Source organism: Harpia harpyja, chromosome 1 (genome assembly GCF_026419915.1).
Source record: "Harpia harpyja isolate bHarHar1 chromosome 1, bHarHar1 primary haplotype, whole genome shotgun sequence".
NCBI lineage: Eukaryota > Metazoa > Chordata > Aves > Accipitriformes > Accipitridae > Harpia > Harpia harpyja.
In genome coordinates, this window is record NC_068940.1 from 24,519,227 (window position 1) to 24,533,453 (window position 14,227).

General features: G+C 40.8%; 2 long non-coding RNA genes across 3 annotated transcripts in view; both read right to left on the reverse strand.

Moving 5' to 3' along the window:
* Window positions 1-5,070: 5,070 nt before the first annotated feature.
* LOC128140289 (uncharacterized) lies at window positions 5,071-7,865 on the reverse strand. The gene is made up of 3 exons (XR_008234683.1): window positions 7,626-7,865; window positions 5,601-5,737; window positions 5,071-5,241 (listed from the first exon to the last, which is right to left on the reverse strand). It is a non-coding gene; the product is annotated as an uncharacterized LOC128140289 (long non-coding RNA).
* A 2,597-nt stretch (window positions 7,866-10,462) lies between these two features.
* Window positions 10,463-14,227, reverse strand: part of LOC128139264 (uncharacterized) — a 29,533-nt gene continuing 25,768 nt past the window's right edge. For both annotated transcript variants that reach the window (XR_008234295.1, XR_008234296.1), the window contains one exon: window positions 10,463-13,112. This is a non-coding gene — a long non-coding RNA (uncharacterized LOC128139264). The remainder of the gene's footprint in view (window positions 13,113-14,227) is intronic.

Sequence of the window (14,227 nt, forward strand, 5' to 3'; positions counted from 1 at the left end):
GCTAGCCATATTCATGAACATCTGGACAGCTGGCACCATAATCCTTGGTGTTTTCAAGGGACACCTCCCAGGAGATGCTGTTTATGAAGATAGGCTGCTTGTACTGATTGTGGATTATCTCTCCCACACGTTCAATAGAGACACTAGCCCTGCTCAAGCAGGGTATTATTCATTTCTCCATGTTCTTCACAATTCCTGTTTCTTCCTTCCTGCCCTCTTTCCCAACAAGTCTTAATTTCCAAGTTAAACACAGTGGGTTAATGTAGTCATTATTATAAATCCTTGATTTTGTAACCTGCTAATCTTAAAATTTCTCAGATGTTGCATTAGTCTGCAATCACTGGCAGATTTGCTATGGAGGACACATCAACAGTTCTTTTAAGCCACTTTTTTCTAATATGATTGCTAAAAAGAGAGGAAGATTGGACTTACCAGTCGTAGAAAAATTACTTCATACGAGCAGCTTTGAATCCTGTACCACATAAAATGATATACACAGTTTATGTGCTCCATTTATGAGGTACCAGGATGCTCAGAGTTGATAACAATCCATATGCTGCCGCCCTAAAGGACTCAAAACCCCACTTCAGGGCCAATGTACTCTATAGTCAACAACACTACTGACCAGTAGAGAGGTCACTCCAGACTATTCTGGACAGCGGGGTGATCACTGAGGACACAGTTTACACAGCTGTTTGCAAGAATAGCTTAGTTGGTTCAAGTTCTTGCCTAGCAAACAGAAGTCAAGTTCAAATCCCAGAGGTACCTCCCACCTAAGCTTTAGCCTCAGCACCTCACAGCCACAGAATATCTAGATTTTTACAGCAGGGGAGACACCATATTCAAGGAAACAGTTTACCAAGGTGTTGGAGTGCATCTAAGATTTCTCTAAATGTGCAAAACTGGACTGCATGGTTTGTAGTAATGGGGAAGATGTGTTCACACTCATCCCCAAGTAAGAAAATAAACCAAATAACCAGCCTTACGACAGCTTGACAGACCTAAGCGGCTTTATTTTATTTATCTGAACTAAAATGTAGACAGATGTTTGTGTTACCAAGTGCTTGTGCCAGTCACCTACCATAGGTGTATTCACACCCTCAGTGTTACTGTTGGAAGGGATCATGGGTAGTCTCCTCAAGGTACTTTAGTCTAAAGACAGCAAGGGGAGCTTAACGGCCCACAAAGGTACACTAACATACACCCCAGGCTTTGCCTGAGCCCAACTACAGAGCACACACACAAACCCTTCCCTGTCTGCAGCTGCTTACGCAGTTTTCTAGTGCAGCTTGTAACAGTGGAGATTGGTGTAATTCAATCATTCCCAATCTTACCTGTACTGGAAAGCCAAGTTACAAATGAAAAATCTCTCCCAAAGTTCCCAGATGTTTCTGTCCCCATGCTTACCTAGCTGAAATGGAAGGAAAGGGGGTTACTGGAGCCGTGCAAGAGTCTAAGCTGAGAACTCGCACTGTGTGATAGGCAAGGAAGATGAGGTAAAACCAGTCTCCTGTTCTCTTGTTTATGTGGTGTGCTTTTCCTCTTCTTCCCATATGACAGCTTTTTCCAGCCAGGCTTTCCTTGCAGTAAAAGGCCTAAGAAGGACCAGCCACATCTGATTTTACCCCAGGTGGGTCAATGGTTGACAATATCTTCATGCCACATTTTTCTTCCTATACTGTGATTTCTGTTCAAAATTACCACCAGTCTTCAACACAAAGACAGCCTTATATGTATACTCATGTCATTTCTGCCTGGTATACATTTGGTTTAGGACAGGGATTCTTCAACTTTTCATTATATGGATCATCTTTCAATATGGGTTGACTGTCATCTCCTATTCCTTTGCAGCAGCTAAAGCAACTGCTTAATCAAAGGTAAACAGTTCACGCTGGTAGTTTTTCCCATGGACACTTGCTCTTATTGTAGTAAAACCTGGTAACAAACACACATTGTGTGTGGTACAAGCCTGGACACTAGGCCATGGCCTGACCTTCATCTCTGAAGGTCTCTGTAGTCCATGCAGTTCTCCCTGTGATGGCTCCACACTTCATCATTTGCCCAGTGGGGCATATTTAGGCCGATGGCCAGAATTCAACTTGGTAGGGCAAACGTATAGTGCACACTGACCTTAATCGAATGCCAGTGAACATGCTGAATCATCAAACACCATCACCTTTAAAACATATTTTTTCTGAAAGTTTTCTACCATCAACAAGGCTAAAGAGTATCCGAAGTTGCATTTTCTAAAAGAGAGGCTTCTGTGACTGTTGTCCTTTTATTGCCCCTTTCATTGACAGGGATCAAGTTAAAGAGTCTGAGGAACTTGAGGCATTTCTAAATCCATTTCTTGGCATTTATGAACTCTGGTGACCGGGCTCAGAATGGTTCATTATAATGAATAAATTAATGAATAATTCAGAACCACTCATGGAAGCCACCCTCAGCAATTTTCCTTCACATCCCATGTACTAAACAGTGAAGACAGCTACAATGGTTGGCTTTATCAGGATGTTATAGCTGTTACAAGGGTTTAAAAGATAAGAATAGCAGCACACACAATTTCAAGTAGAAGTTACATTATACATGGTGATATCAAGCCAATGTTCTCATGAAAGCATTCATTTAGTGAGCTTAATGAGGGCAATTTGTCAACAATTTCACACACCATTTGCCTAGAATTCTCCAATGCAGCATTTCACTGCGCGCTCCTCCCCCCCAAATAAACTGCATGTTGTATACAGTTTTGCCTATCATTAATCATCTTTTCAGCACCACAAGTTCAATGCTGCTTTCCCAGTAGGAGATTGAGGGAGCAACCTAGCCAAAGAGGGAAAATTCATGGGAAAAGAAGAATATAAATGTTCACTTAAACAAAAAAAAAAAAAAAAAAAAGACAAGAGCAAAACCCCCAAACCCTGGTAGGACCGTCCCCTTCTGCCCACAGTAACTGCTTCTAACAGCAGCTTCTTGAGCTCTACTTTTTCCATGAGTTGAGCATACAACTACAGAATCCAAATGGCACTTCTTTCAGCTTAAAAGTTTAAAGCAGAGGCTAAGACCATCAGTCAGTTTAAAATAAAATAAAAAATTTAAAAAAAGGCAAACCACTCCCCCTCCCATACTGTCCCCAGCTTCTGGAATTGTTGTGGTTTTGTTTTTCAACTAAGTTCAGTTCAAAGATGGCTCTTTCTAAAAAAAACCCAAACCCCGTGTATTTATTGAAACTGTATCTGCAAAAGGCTTGACTTAATAAATAGCTAACTTAAGAAGCCATTACTGTTGATTGTCAGCATTTTTCTGCTAACCAAGATGCCTGAGGGAAAAGCAGATGGAAAGTAATTAATAAGACCAAGAGTGAGGTTTGCTGGATGTAACTGATACTGTTGGTAAATCTGGGACTCATAAATGATTCTCCTCAATGAAGAAAGAGAGACAGATGTTTCTGCTATTTCAGCAAGGAACTAGGAGAGAGTAAGTAAAAATGAAAATAAAAATTAATAATAACAGTGAGCCCATAAATAAGCAAAGCAACTAGTGTCACACACTTCCGTCTTTTCTCTGACGCTCCTGATAAGTTTGAAGAATTTGAGGCGTGGAGAGAAGGAATCCTCTGACATGATCTTATGAAAATAATTCAATATGCCAACAACTATAACTTACTGCATCTTATGTGGAATTGTGCAGAGGAATATGGGCAAAAGAAAGCATTAAGTTTGCTTCTGGTATTTTAACTTTTAAAGACATGTTGGATGAATTGCCATTTCTGCAATATGTTGTGTCTTATGCTTAAACAAAATTGAAAAACTGAAATGAAGTAAAACAAAAAGGGAAATAGGTGGAGCTATATGTTTACCCTCAACATAGGATCCCTTCCTGTTGAAGGAAAGGCATTTAGGAAGGCTGTGAGAAGGAGGTGGGGGACGGGGGGAGCTGTACCGAGCATGTCTGAAGGGGCAAGGCATGACTCAAGCTACAAAGCATTTCCATGAGACAAAGTGCTGCTGTCATCTGTATTGGCAGCATTTGCAACCCAGCAGTGCTCTGTTTCACTAACTATGCTCTCTCCTGCCAAAGGCATCTGAAAGAAGGACGTTGCTTTCTGAGGTGCAGCAAATCAAGATTTTACTCTTTTGGCCCTTGGCAATTATCAACAGTTAAATGAAATGTGGGTTTGTGTACGTGCATAAGTATATCTGTATATATATGACAAATACAAAACCACTTACTCCTTCCAGAATTTTTCAGTATCTGTTTAAAGGTATGTGTGTTCCTCTGAATGCTTAAACCCTCCCCAACTTTCAAAACTTTAAAAAATACTTTAAAAATTTTTCCCCAAATATATGATACTGCACCTGAAGGAATTAAGCTGTTCCATCTCAGCTCCTGTTAACCTCCAGGCTTCTGAGAGATTTTCGTCTATAGGGAAAAAAGATATATCCACACTGAAAGATCAGGGATACTTTTTATGCTTTTGTTGACTGCTTCTTGAAAACTGCTAAAGAGCTGTCAATGACTGGGAAAAAAAAAAAGAATAGCCTGCCTCCCTGAACCTGAGTATGAACCTGTTCAGACTAGTCAAATAAAGTCTATTACAGAAAATATACAAATGTTGAGGTTTTTTTTCTATTACCATCGAGATTTAACCTCTTTTCTGGCTGCAGTAATACCCGGTGAGCTACCATCACCACTGTCAAATTCAATAAAGTAATTGTTTAGGAGCTCCAGATCTGAGCTTTGAAAACGCACCTCTGGCCATAGTTTACAGTATGGTTAGAGTTAAAAAGGTACTGTAAAAATGACATGAAGACAATGTAATATTGACAGCCACGGAAAATTCAATTTGCTCAATTAACAAGGTCAAAAGCTTTTTCCTTTTCTTTCACTCCTATGCCACAAAATTCAGCATGGCTGAAGTGCTGCAGAGTGCATTTCTATGTCAATAGGCACTACAGGGGAAGAAAGACTGACTTAACATTTTGCACATAAAGTCATTCTGTGAACATTCAAGAACCACCTGGAAAACTCTGGAAGCCTTGGGCTTATACCAGCCTTCTATCAGCAGAAACCTCTGTGCACTCAAATCCTTCGGAAACGGGGATCTGGGAGAGCCACGGGAAGTTCCAGCGGCTGCTCCAGCATCAGCTTCTCCTGCTGCAGACTGAGAACACTGAGGGCAGTGGCAGAGGCAGAGTCTCCATAGGACTGACTTCACTTACAGGAGAGAGACCAAGGGTATGCCTGTATGGACGATAATCCTCAACCCGTATTGTGAACAATGGCTCAAACACTTCCCCTTCAAAAAGTATAGATATACTGGGAGGAGTACTCTTCACAGTTTCTTCCCTATTATATAGCTGCTCCTACACCACCCATCTTCCTGCAGAAGGATGCAATCCTGACCTGAATTAGGTCTAGGCACACGTAACACTTGTTGCTTGAATACTAAACCCCACACATCTAAAGAGATTAAGATGGGAGCGCATTAGTTTTAGTTAATACTTTGACTAGTTTTGTTACTACATGGTGAAATACGGGCACCATCTTAAGGATACATCACACGGAAGAAAGTGGATAAAAGGCTATAAGGATGCTTTTACCTCCGTGCAGTCCCACTGGTAGCCAGCAGAAAGTGCAGATATGTGCAAATGGAGAGGCAGAAGGGAAACTCCACCACAGCTCCACACACTTCAAAGCTATTATTTTGAAGTGACCAAGGTGCAGGAACCAAAACTTTCTAGAAAGAAAATCAGAAAGGCAGGCTCAGGAGTCCCTCTCATGAAAAATCACACTATACCTCATGTCAGTTTGGTGGAACTTGCTACCACAGGAGATTGTGGAGACAGACACCATCGGCGGATTCAGGAAGGATTACATAAATTTATGGACAGTCGGTCCATAAACAGAAAGGGAACAGGAGGGAATGCACCCTGTAACATCCCTAATCCAACAGTAGTGGATCTGGTGCAACCCAATGGGAATGGCCCAGAGGAAATGACTAGGCTTGCACGGTCTCACTAAATAGCAATTATAGTTATCTGTGCTGCTGAAGAGAAAGTGTACCAGGCAAGACGGCTGGTCTGATTTTGTAGAGCGTTTAGAGAATTTATGTCCTTCTTCACAGGCAGTTAAAATCTGTCCTGCTTGCAACTGCACCATCAGGAATCTACATGACATTCAGCAGACATGCCTCAAAACTATTGAAGTATGCCATCATGTCTTCTGTACTGGATAGAGCTGGGTTAACATTGATATATTATGGGCAGCCCTACAGTTATTTCATTATTTCAGAAGTCTGAAGAAAACCAGCGTTGTAGTTTTGTGTTCTTTTTATCCACGCTCCTGTCTGCAATGATGATGGTGTCAGGCACCAGTCTCCTGCTTAAATCTAGCATCTCAGCCCTGTCCACCCCCACGTTGCTGTTCCCTAATGCATACTTGTGACAAACTTGGAACAACATCTGACCTTCGAGTCCTCTATCCACTTCCCTGCCGCCTGCCAACAAATTCTGGCTAACACTTAAAGAAGATATCTCACCACTGACCTGGCACCCTGAGTTATCAGCCTACAGTGAGGCCCCTGCAGTTTAGTAAAACAGTGCCCCAAATACCCCAGGACTCCTAACCCTGCATGCTCGCACCCCCGTGTTTGTCGGAACAGTGCAACTCAGCTTTATTATTGCATCATTATTAATTTGAAGTATGTGCGCTCTTTTGCCTTGATAAATAAAAGAACAAGTCTGAATTCAAATGGTTAGAAAAGTGCAAGGGAATATAAAAAAATCAGGCTTAACAGTCAAGAGCTCTTTGTAAGCACTTCATTATTTCTGATGGGTTGGTGGAGGTGAAGTGACTGGCCTATCTCAGGACTGGCATGCCCTGAAAAGCTACACCTACACTTAGAGACACATTTCTTCTTATTCAGGGTGGCTGTCCCTGCTTTAAGCCTTTCTGAAGATGTTGCTAAAACTTTGCTAATTGTATATCTTTAGATAAGACATTTATAAAATTCCTGTAAAATTTAGAAATGCTCACAAAAAAACAGCCTGGCACTGTTAAATTACAGTAGGACTCGGTGCTTAAGCAGATACCATTGCTTTTAGGCTATAACACTGCAAAGTTTGAGAAAAAAAAACATGCTACATTATTCAGGTACAGGAAAAGAAACATAGGTTGTCTTCCAACAGAAATCTCAAGGCTAGTAAGAGTCTCAGAAGGTCAGCTGGGAAAGGCAGGGATTACCTAAACTGTTCCTGGCCCATGCTTATCTAATCCAGTTGCAAAGATTTTTGGTGATGAAGACAACTTCTCCAGTACTTCCATATGCTTGCCATGAGAAACTTTTTCCTGATATCAAACTTGAATCTTCCTTGCTGCACCTCACCAGATTTTGCTCCACCCACCATGGACATGAAGTGCTTACATATGTGAGCACCGTTATCATACCTCCCCCTCAGTCTTCCCATCTCTGAAATGAAGAAAACCCACTTCATTATGTCCTTCCTTGAGAAAAATGTTAAGAGCCCTGATCATCCTCATGAGTGGTCTTGGATTTTGTCTCAGTCTGTAAGCGTCTCTAAGTGCAGCACCCAGAACCAGGCACAATATACAAGTTAAAACCTTACCCGAATGTGACTGTCCCACACAGCGCTGGGGGCTACTTCACACGCAGCCACGGCTCCATTTCTCCCTCGGACTGCGGGCTTTGCCTTTTATGCAGCAGCTCGATATTGTTGATTTATATTCACCTTTTGACCCATCTCTAGGCTCTGTGTACAGGCACAGGCAGCTGTATTCTCTTGCCAGTTTGCATTGCAATAGCCTTGGTGAAAGTGATAAATAGACTGCTGTAGATTTACAGTCAGTTAGCAGATGAGTCAAAATTGCATGCACTTCACTTTTATTTCTTCTTTATCAACAGACTTAAACTCCACAGGGTGTGTAAAGTCCACAAACTTTTCTTTCCTTCTTGGACTTCAGTAAAAGTGCAGGTCAGGCAGTGGGGGTCCTTTGTACAGGACAATGCTTATCCCTCCATGTGCTCGTACTCAAAAAACAGTTTGCATGCCCTCAGGAGTATACAGTTCATACGTGACTACCTCTTTCTTATTTGGAAATACTCGGCAGTCTTAGATTTCCTGAGGAGTTCAGCTACTCAAGACCAAATGGTGATTTCAGTTACATAAGCAAATTGGCCACGTCAAGCAACATGCAGTAGACGGAGACTCAAGACTGGAAAGAAAAGTTGGTCTATCTCATACTAAGTGACTTCAGATTAGCACGCTTGAAGTTTACATTCCCAAACCCAGCAATTAGCACAATAAAGGCACTGGGACGGCAATGTTTCTAGGAAACTACTGACAACTGTTCGACAGGTAGGAACAAGCATGGAATAAATGGTTTTAAGAAGCTCAGAAAACACTCTCAGAGTAAAAAAATACAAAAAAAAAAAAAAGAAAGAAAGAAAAGAAAGGAAAAGAAGAAAATAATCCAAATAAGGATACCTGAAAAAAGTGATACTATAAAAACCACGAGGCCTGTTTTTTAAATTAGTCTTTGGATAATTAAGATACTATTTCTTGTAATACATGAACAGAAAAAAAATGAACTGTTCACAATATTCTACACTCTTTGAAAACAGGAAAAGGAAAAAGTAAAAATATTCTTCAGCTGGAAAAGAAAAGCTGCAACAATCTTTACCAAAATACAAAATAGCTACTTTAAAATTACAGTGGTTGTTCACTGCCAATTTTAAAGTTACAGAAAAAAGGTTTCTTACATATTTTTGGATTAAACTTTTCCACTACGGTAAATCTGTAAAAAGTAAGATATTAATAGGATTCCTTATAAGAAAAAAAAACCAATAAACGTTAATTGTTAGAAGGCCTTTTTTTTTTCAAAATATGAAAATCAGAAACTTGCTTAGAGCCAATTTTAACAAGTAAAAATCCTTAAGAAGCTCAATTCTACCTGCTTGCCAATTTAATTTCTTACTGATGAGTACTACAGTAAAAAACACTGGCTATAAAATGCACCTCTAAAAAAGCCAAATAAAATTAGAATTTATTCTAACTAAAGCTAGTGTCACATTTAGTCACCTCCATTAGCCTGAACACCTGTGATGTTTTTGGCCTGCAAGCAAGCACAGCTTAGGCTAGCCCTGCAAGCGTAGTTGCTGACATCCACCACCCATGCAGGCCAAGTAACTCATGAGGTCATTCTCATGCCACTAAAATATTACTCTGCTACGACCTGTGGCAATGCAGGAGCTGCTTTACAAAAAGGTAAACCATCCATACAGTGGAGTTAGGCAGACGAGAGAGCAGGAACAGCATCAGACTTCAGCTTATGTCATCCCTGTTCATGAGTTGGTGCCTCTAACCAAAGCCTGCACGAGTCCATCGTGCCCAGAAGCAAGCAGACCGTGGTGCAGCAAAATAAGAGGAGGAGTTGCAGCGCGGTCACGGCTACAGGGAAGACCCACGGGCAGGCAGCGCGGCAGAGAAAGCAGACCGTGGTGAGTCACAGTAAGTCAGTAAATCTGAGTAAGAATAGGTGCGTGCTGCAACAGCTGCAGGGCTGAGAATAGTCAGGAAGCAAAAGGTACTTGGTCTTGTGGAGGGAATGCAAGTCGAGAGCGTTGCAGGAAGAATGGGCAGTTTATTTGCATTTTGGTGAAGCTAAGCTTCCCTCTGCAGTGATGTCCTTATGAATTATTTTAGACCTAGCCGCCTGCTCTCCATTTTCAGCCTTCTCTTACCCTTCACTTTTTTTCAGAGGAGTAAATGGTGGAGTCCATATGAACAGAAGAGAAGGAAAAAGGCAGAACCAAGATGCACTGGTGACTAACCAAGTGAGCAAGCGCATGTTTGCTTTTATTATTTTAAATAAACTTGTTAAAAAAATACATACCCCCAAAATACCCACATCAATATAAATGATTTACAGGAAGCCTTTAACTACTGGACCAACAGCCCACAGAAACAGTCATTACAAAAAATGTTCCAGTATTCCTTGCACAGCTATTACTATTCTTACATTGGGGAAGAAGGGCATTCACTCTTTCATTCAAGGAAATTGGCTCTTAATGCTTTTTTTTTTTTCCCTGAGAAAACTGTTTTGCTGGAGATATTGAATCTTTTGCGTGATTGAAAATTACCTCAGTATTGCCTCTCCTAAGAGCTTGCGATTTAAACTGCTCTGGACAACTGGCCTAGTGGAAGGCTGTGCTGGCTCTCAGCATCCATTTCAACACAGAGTTTAGTTATGGAAAGCATGTTTAATGGACAAAGTCAAGTTGTGTGAGTAAGTGTACTCTGAGCGTTAGGTGAAGAGGATCTCAGGGTAGAACTATCTCAGCCAAACTTTAATCTTCATCCATCTTATTGCCACAGAATTAAATGCAACCACATATATCATCAGAAACCTTTCCCTCTATTAAAAACTAGACACCAGACATTGATTCATTGGGCTATACTGACTCAGTGATGGAAGTGTCAGCAATATGTCTCAGAAAAGGAGCCAAAAGCATGAGGAATAGTTCAACTTACGGGGTGCTGCTGTTAGAAATCTAAGAATTTATGTAAATCAACCCCAGACTTCACTGTGCGGGGAGAGAAGGGAACTTGAACATCACCATGCAAAATGATGTGGTCCTACCGCATACTCGAGCTTGTTCAGTTTACTGTAATACCCAATCTGCCAATATTAATTTCTTAATGAAAAACTTACATCTGGGAAACTACATCACCATCAAAGTGACAAAACCCACATCCTGCTTAAATTTCATTCACTTGAATGACATTTCCATGGAAAATCACTGTAAAAAGAACCAGCGCTACAACAGAAGCAGACAAGGAAAAAGTACTATGTTTATTAAAACTAAAAGCATGTCTTTCTTCAAAGCAGCCAGACAAACATCTTCACTAGGATCTACTAATTTAAAAAAAAAAAAAAAAAAAAACACACAAAACCAAAAAAACCCCCAAAACACACACACAACAGAATCACACAGAATCACTGAGGTTTTCTGTTGAAAATAGAAACCACATTTCTATCGAATACCTCTGCTAAAGAAACAGGTCTTTCTGTAGTAGGAGTGAAACAGTTAAATTCTAGATATCCTAAATACTCCCACCTTTCCCTGCAGCTGAAGCTGTCTGCACATAATTTGAGAAAGTTGAACTAAAGGAAAAGAATACTGTATACATAACACGTTAAACTATGAGTATGAAAAGAATGTATGTGAAAATCCTGCATATTTTCTATTTGCCTTTAATTAGAGATGGATTCCTGATCTTGATTATCCTAAGCAGAAAATCAAGACCAGTCCCTGAAACCAGTCTTCCCTTTGTGGGCCTCCTCTTGATTTATGTAGGGCTTTAAACAACACAAAAAACCCCCAGAGCTGGGGTTACTGTTCTTTCATATTAGTTGCTTTTTTTGAGGCTGCAGATGGGCCTGTGTTTAAGGATATTTGTTTCTTGTTGTGCCTTACAGTACAAGAAAACAGAGAGCTGGGAAAAAGCACTACTGAAAGAGATACACTTTCAAAATCATATTTTGCTAATCATTTTAATTATCTTTCGACTAGTGGTCCACTCATTTTAGGATGCCCCTCACGGCAACTCCTCTTGTTGGTTTGGGTACTACCATGCCACTTTTAAGCAAATCGAATTTGTTGCAGAGTATTTTGTGATAACTGGCCTTGGCTCATTCAAAACTGAAAATAGCACCCAGATACCTTGAATGCATCATTTGACCTGATGAAGCTTCAGTCACTTTGCCACAGGAACCGAGGCAATGATATTTTGGGAGAAGCTGCATTTGCAGCTGTGGCACACACTCAGTAATATGACAAAGTCAAACTTCTGAAGTAGGTTGCCTGTGTGGTTCACAGCTGGTGGGAGGCGGATAGGAAGAAGGTAAAATGGGAAAGGGAAAATTACAATGCTAGGAATAAATGGCATTAACATGGTGAATTAAGGGGTTTACTATCACACATTTTAGCTGCATGTTCTCTTCTTGCATGCACAGGGAAATATTTGAGACCTACAGCTCCTCCATAAAACTTTGATGGATTTAGAGTCCTCTTTCTGCCCTGTGGGTACATAGAGGAAGACAAGGAGGCTGAAGCCACTCTGTTCCTATGACACTCTTAGGTAAAGCAGCCACTGTGCCTACCCTTAGGAGGGGGGAGAGACTGGCTGATCTCAGATGAGCTGCAGTACAAAATTACACTGTCATCCAGCCCACCGGAGGGAATGCTGCCCAGAGAATGTTGACCCAAGGGCAGAGGGAACGGGACGTGGCTAAAGCAGGAAACCCACATCAAGTCAAGACAGAGCAGGGGCCTGCTTCGGTGCATAGCAGGGACTACATTGCCACGAGGGATGCAAAGATCCAGCAAGTTGCTAAACTAGATGTACGTGTGGGGTTACAAAAGCCGTTACACAAAATAAGCAAGTCGCAATTGTTTTCCAAAATGAGTGAAAATAGCAGGTCAGTATAAGATGAAATGCCTACACCCTGGTCAAATTCTCATTAGCTGAATAGAGAAAAACAGAAAACCTGGTTTGCATTTATGTTTTCTCCTAAAGCCATAGACTAACACATCACTTTATGGCACTGACAATTTCTGAAGTTATCCTGAGATCAGCCATTATATCTCATCTTTGTTTTACAACTTTTTCATCTGTTTCACATTTCTCGGCTCTTTTACACGGTACTTTTAACAGAAACCTGACCACCATAACTATAGTACTGTACCATACAGCTAGCTTGGAGGATATTTACAGCTCATCAGTGAGAACATATGAGGAACACAAGTCTTAGCAGACTGATAGAGTCTTTGTCATGGCAGATTTCACTCTGCACAGCAAGAGCACATGCACGTGCACAGATGTGCTATACGAGAGGTCTGTATCATTGCCAGCAGAGCAGACTTTCCTCGGCTCAGTTGGCCATCGGTCCCACATTTGCCATTCTGAGGGGTCACTGTGGGCGGTTTCTTCCGGAGCTCCACACATATCTTGAGGCGGCCAGCACTCAGATGTAGTTCCTGCACTCCTAAAACTTTTGTGAAGTTGTTCCCTTAATTTCATTTCAAAGACCTGCAGGATGGATTACTTAGCCACTAAAGAAACTTAACCAAATAATTCTGCATACAGATAACCTTTCATCAGGGTTTTTTTTATTTGAAAGTTACCTGCAGATGCAAATGCTTTTATTAAAACTGTATTTCTGTAGATCTTTAACACTGAAACACCAGATTCTCCATCAATTACCTTTAATGAGGTAACTAGTACCATTAAGCAGGTCTAGGTTAATTCGATAACCTTGTATAGGCAAGCAACTGAATGCTTATACTGTCTGTGACTTCCTGACATACATACTACTTAGTCACTTTACAATATGGCTGTGTGAAATAGCTTGTATATGATTGACATTGGTGCATGGGTCCTCAGGGATGGCAGAACAATGTTTTACACGATGATTGATGAAAAGAAAGGGAAAAGATTTTTTTGGAAAGTGGTACTGTGCAAGGGGAAAATAACAAAAGTACATTGGAAAGGGGAAGGCACCAGTCATAATCTTCTTGCAAAGTAAAGTTAGTATAATCATTATGAAATTTAAGTATGAAAGCTGTAAACTATGCCTGACTCCTCTCATGGGCTTACAAATCCACACCACATGGCAGAAGGCACAGGAGAGTGAAGAAGCACTGCAGAACTGCATCACAACTTGTATCACCCTGGAAACATTCCAGGTCAGGCTGGACAGGACTCTGAGCAACCTGATCTAGCTGAAGATGTCCCTGCTCATTGTAGGGGGGTTGGACCTTTAAAGGTCCCTTCCAATCCCAAACAATCTATAATTCTACCACAGGTCTCAAGGACACAGCATGATCTCAGTAATGGATAAATGTGAGTTTTCTAATTGTATTGTGTTTCTCTTCCATGAAAAGAAATAAATCACCTCTAAGAAATGCCAATTTCATAGATTCTTATTAAGGCAAAGTTTAAATTAACAAGTGGTATTCTGCACTCTTGAAGCATTGTTGAGGCAAATGGTCTCAAAACTCAAACCATCTTCTTTGACTGATTCCTGTAATGCACATACTTGCTTATCTGCTTTTGAAATCACTTTGAAATGAACTGCATTCACTGTGCTATAACAAATGCCTGAAAAAGCTAGATCCTCTGAATTGTATAGCTTCATTCTTAGG